At 34.9% G+C, this 6,354-nt stretch overlaps 1 pseudogene; it reads left to right on the top strand.

Moving 5' to 3' along the window:
* Nucleotides 1-1,793: 1,793 nt before the first annotated feature.
* Nucleotides 1,794-6,354, top strand: LOC138857994 (uncharacterized; annotated as a pseudogene).

The following is a 6,354-nucleotide window of genomic DNA, read 5'->3' as shown; positions in this document are numbered from 1 at the left end:
ACTTTTTCATTATAAACTAATAAAATAAGGCCCACTTTCTCAATACACCAGCTTTGACTGACAGAACCGTTTTCGCCAAGTTGTGGTTAGCTTACCTACAAATAGTTTGATTATTGTGAACAAACTTGCATTGTGAACACGCATAACTGTATATCTACATGTTTAGAAGAGGACTCTTTTTGCTGTCAAAACCGGTTTTCGTAAGCGAGGGGACGAGGAGGAGAAACGCTATGTGATCTATTTCGTAACAGCTCGTTGCTATGCAATTCGTCGTATTCTTTTCATTTTAAAATGCTTTGCATGGTTGCAACAGAGCTCGGTTTCAAAGGAATATTTACATAATTTTCGGAAATATTAAGGTTATTACCTCTTTTTTGTATGAAATATGCATATATGAATGCAAATATGCATATAGGCATTTCACAAGCTTTGTCTTATGTTTTATGTCGTATTTCAAGAATCTTAAAAAATACGACACATGTGAGCACCCCTTAATTGTTGTATGTCATATTGTGTAATATTAATACACTTCACCAGCTAGTAGTAAAAAATTAAGAATACAAAAATGCACCGAGAAAGTGACAAAAATAAAATTTCTTTATGTTGAAATGGCGGCGTTTTGGTTTTTACTTTTCTTTAACTTAATTTACTGGAATATCATGGTTTCCTTCCATATTATTAAAGAAATTTATGAAATTTAACTAATTTATTAATTTTAGGCACTTAAACGTCAACAATAAAAACGTAAACATATACAGCTGAAGAAATAGTACACTCAAAAAACATACCTCGTCATGTTGTATTTGTCGTATTTCAATTTTGCATGGGAAACAACAACAGTGTTGATATGACAGTCATAAAAAAATAAAACAATATGGCGATATGACACAATATGACACCTTGTGAATACTCAAATAACATATAATGAGAATGAACGACAAAAAAGTCCGCGTCCGAAAGCCATTTATGCTGCTGATTTTTACTTGAGATTTTACAGCGAACAGGTGTCATTTAATTTTCTGGTTAGAAACTAACCAAGGCTCCTTTATTCGGAACAGTTTACCAGAACTTAACTGACAGAATGTTGCTAACCAGATATTGAGAAACCATTTTTCAACATGTTGCCGATAAAGTTTTGGTTAGGTCCCTAACGACCCTTAAATGCCAAATGAGCTGTTCTACCTCCATTTAATAAAGCTGCTGCGATGCCAGATGATGCAACGGCCATTGGGATGCCAATTCTTGATGGTACCTCAGCAAGGATTATCGAAATAAGGAATGCTTTGCTAGTTCCAACTACCAGAAATATGCGGTCGAAATTTGTTTTTGGTTTGATTGCTAAATTCTTGCTTATAGCTTAGTTGCTCTTTACACGGCAACACTATAATTAGAACTGTGTATGCTGCACAATCCAGCATCCCTTATATAGTAAATCTTTAACTACGAATTCGCTAACTAGTTGCTTCTGACAATTTATCGTCGATTCGATTTTGTTCTATCATCCGTGGTCGTCACACTGCCCTCCACCTATTAGAAATAACTTCTTCAGCCGTCCTTCTCTTCTTGGAGTTAATTCTATCTGTTTTCCGGAGACCTAGTTTCTGATACATTTCTTAACTTAAAGCTGACTCGAGATTTCATTCTTGATCAGAATTTAACTCCATTGGAACACCGAATCTCGTAACCCACTTGCCATGTAATCAAAGCTGTTTACTGATGGTAGTAACACAATTTTCTATTATTTAGAATGGAATTATCAGGAAAGTCGTGATAACTCCCGTTTGTATGAGCTACATAAAAATGAGTGTTATAAAAATGGCCGCTTTCCAGTTTACCTCGTTAAATCTGCAAATGGCACAAGATTATTTTTATAATTTAAATCCATTAGCTCAGCGTATTGCATCTGATATAACCACTACAAAATCATCATATGGCACGCTTTGGTATACTTTGAAAGCAACTCAACAAAATGAGATCATTAACGAAACTCTAATAACACCTGAAATTTCTTTGAAGTACTTGGAAAATATGTCTCTGTCTGCTTCATCGTTATCATCAAATTTATCTTCGTCTATCTCATCTTGTGCTAGTTTAAGTACAACAAGTGTCAAACATATTTTGCCGTCGTCTTCAAAGAGCAGAGGACAAAATTATTCGCCCAATGTCAATAATAGTAAAACATCGAATTCATTAAATGATAATATTAATTTGCAGACTCAAAATTTATTGTCCAACACTTTGGTTGCACGCGCTAAACACACAATACAATCACATCAACTTGGAAAATTAAAACCTCCATCGTCTCCACCGCCACTTCCTCCAACTACAACCAAAAAATTGACTAAAACCGAAAATGCTGAAAAACAAAAAAACTAATTGAAAACAAATCAAGTAAAGGCTACCAATGAGAAAACGAATTATATTTATGATGGAATCAACCTCCATACATATACCGCTCAGAAAGTGGCTCTAAAAATTATTTATGATGATGTATTAGGGGCATACCGCGATGAACATTCGCAACCTTTCAGTTATCGCACAAAATCACAGATTGATCTACAGAAGCAGTATTATGAAGCTAATTTGAATGACATAAATCTGAACACTAATTTTGATTATAAATGCCCTACTTCAAACGAGCCGAGAAATGGAAATTTGGCTGAAAATGTAGCTCTAACTAAAAACTCTGAACGCTTACAAAAGGAGTAAAAGAGCACCTTTAATAATCATTTGAAAATTTCTAGAAAAAATAAACGACTAATACCTATATCGCCAGAAGTATTCAAGATTCCACCTGCTAAGGCAACTCAAGCGCTTTCTTCACGAAATTTTAATAAGTGTAAAAATAAATCGAGCAAATATTTGTTGAAAGAAAATGTTGAAAAGCATACATCCGAAGACTCATTTTTACTCGACTTCAAACCCAAACAATCAAATTTGAATTATGCCGTATATACAGATGTCTACTTTGAACAATATGGTCGCCTGGATGCAGTGGCACGCAGAAGAAGAAGCTTCAGACCTGTCAGTACGCTGCACTCCGGACTATCACGGGATGCCTCTTGATGTCTCCAATCGAACACCTACATAGTGAGGCCCGTATGCTTCCGGTTAAGGAACACAACGAACTCCTCTCCAAACAGTTTCTGCTAGGGTGCTTTCGTAGAAACCACCCCTGTAGTCGCCTGCTTGTAGCGGAGCCGCCTCCTAGGAACATCAAGAGGTCTTTCCTTGATTACGTCGACGACATCAGACAGTACGCCGACCGGACTTCGGACGCTATGAACTTCAGACAGGCACTGACCACATTCACAGTGGAGCCGTTAACACCTTCATCGAGTCCCTCTCAGTGAATGGCGTACTATGAGTCAAACCACCAACCACCTATAGCAGACGTAGAGCTCGAGTTGCCTCACGAAACCAGAGTGACCCTCGCGCAACTTCATTCTGGATACTGTAGCAGGTTAAACTCCTACTTATCCAGAATAGACCCCGACATACCAAACACATGTCCTGCACGCAATGGTTCTCCGCATGACACTAACCACCTCTTTGCATGCCCAACAAACCCCACTCATCTAACACCCTTCTCCCTATGGTCCGACCTCGTCGAAACAGCTCGTTTCCTGGGCCTCCCGTTAGATGACCTCGACGACAACGAATCTGGAATTAATCACCCAAACGGGGACCGTTACAACAATAACAACATATGTCAGTACTGTTAATTTACATTTGAATTTTTACATTCAGAACTATCCACTGATTGGAGAAAGACGTAAGCAGAGCTATTGAGAGGAGGGGATGAGATCAGATGACCGTCACTTTTCTTGTAGGGTACATAACAAATGTAAACAAATAGATGTGTGAACTGTCAATGAAAACTCATCGAAAACACACATTGTCGGTCAGAACGACTTTGGTTCCACAATCCACAAATTGTGTTTTCAAGAGGATTTCAATTCGGTGCGAACATAGTATTAGGACTGGTTACATGTAAATTTATACAATGGTCGATTTTGCTGGCTCTAATGTTAATCGATACTTATCGAAAAATGCAATCTCAAAAAGCCGGCAAGCATTTAAATAAAGGAAAGGTTACGGCTAAATTAGATTATTCGATACACAACTATAGAACAGTAAAAGCAATATACAAAAGAACCTTTCATATAGAAAGAAGTAACGTTTTCATTAAAATTTTATTTAGATGTTTTTATTGTGGATGTTCTAACACATTAATTTCAAATCTAAATAAGAAGTAAATAATGGTAGGCCGTAAGATTTCTGACTATAAACCAAAAAGTCTACACAGCATATTGGCTGGGATTTAGAGTAGCAACCCCCGAATGAGTTTAAGCTTGCTAAGTTAATAGGTAAAGATAGAGGAGGTTCTCCAACTTAGGGATATTTATACACATAGTTGTCGGTGACTTATGGTTTGTGAATCATTTGTATTTAAATTACCAATTTATAGTATGCAATTTTTCGATTTACGATGAATTTTACGCTTATGTTGTTTTATATTGTATATATCCACCAAACAAAAATGTGCGCGTGTGACAATTTTTGGGCTTCATACACAAATCTCTAAAAAAAAATCAGGGTGGGATATGTGTATATATTCTTGATCTTATTCGTCCATACCATCAGATCTTTGCTCCGGAGAAACCGAAATTTTGCCCTATATTCTCAATCTGGAAAACCTGTATCCGTAGGAAATAGGAGAGGTAAATTTTATTTATGCAATATTTAATATAAAATAAATGTGTAAAAACGATTTAGTGAAGTGTTAGTGGATTAAAAGTTAAAATTTAAGTAGAAAATCCAATATAAAACGAAGAAACGGGGTCTTTAAATTGTTGAATTTTTGACCTTTAAATGCAAATAGCTCAAAAACGTAAGTCAACGGCAACTATGTATTTATATATATTCTAAGTCTGGAGAACTTCTTCTGGGTCGGCTTTAGTTAAGCATCCCACGATTTCAGGGTTAAGAGGAGTATGGTTGGATAGAGGAGATTCTCCAGATCACGATTATATATAATTATAACCGCCAATCCAATACCATAATTTATCAATAGAAGGGATAGAACAAAATTATAGTTCATGTATTTGGGGTATAATCCTCTTTTATTGTTCATATTAATTCGTTTTCAAAATATAAATATATATATATAATAGATATGGCAACACTTGTTAGATGTCAACATGGAACCCATTTGTTATTGTTCATATAACGAAAATTGTGTAAAAATAAAATGCTAAAGCAAATATTTAAATATTTAATATAAGATAAATATGTAGAAACATTGTAGTGAAGTGTTAGTGTATAATAAGGGCATAAATTGTAAAATAAAATTTGTGAAATTTTCAACTTAAAATGCAAATATCTCGAAAACTAAAAGTTTTCGGCGGCCATTCCTCTATCCAACCATACCCCTATTGAACTTGAAATCGTGGGATGCTAAACTGAAGTTTTCCCCTTCTAACCGTACATACCCATTTTAACCCCGAATTCAGGGAATGTTTTCTAAATCCCAGCCAATAGGAGGACTCAAAATCTTTCTAACGCCGTATACCGTAACCGGATCCAACTTTTAAAACGCGAGATTCTCATTACAAAAGCCATCTATTGGAAAAATAATGGATTTCTGGTGAACTGACTATACAATTTGAAGAGTACGAAAATATGTCAAAAATATTTTCTATTTATGCATATGAACATATTCAAACATTTGATTCGCTCCTTTATGAAGCACTATTTTAAATATTACTTTGGTAAATTTATAGTTTAGGTCCCCCAACTAAAGAGGCCTCAAAACTGAAATTTTTTTAAATCGTCTTATTTAGACGCGAATATTACAAATCCGTGAGCGGGCAGTGAATTTTTTCAATAATTTTTTTTCAAAAAAAAAACAAACCAAAAAAAAAGCTTTTTTTTAATACACATGCATTAAAAATAAAAAATTGTGATACATTAAAATTAATTATTTTATTTTTTCCGCTGCTGAAAGGAGTTTGGTGCAAAAGAGCTATAAACACCCCGGTGTTGGACCGACCAGGGTAATTTTTTCACAAGAAAATGTTTAACGCACTGAACTGGTAATTACAGCTAATTCATCTGAATTCTGAAGAACTTTTCCGCTACAACAAGAACAACAACTAAGTGACTTGAAAAATATGTGTAAAGTGCGTTAAATATATTTATAATAATACACATAGCCAATAAAGTCTGCGTTCACCCGACACTATTTTTTAAGTGAAGTAAAAACAATGTAAATAGATATTTCAGTTCAAATTTTGTACATGTATTTCTTCTTTATATTCTTAAGTTCAAAATGCAAAAACAAAAATTTTA

This window comes from Bactrocera oleae, chromosome X, assembly GCF_042242935.1.
Source record: "Bactrocera oleae isolate idBacOlea1 chromosome X, idBacOlea1, whole genome shotgun sequence".
NCBI lineage: Eukaryota > Metazoa > Arthropoda > Insecta > Diptera > Tephritidae > Bactrocera > Bactrocera oleae.
This window is presented reverse-complemented; position numbering and strand designations above follow the sequence as displayed.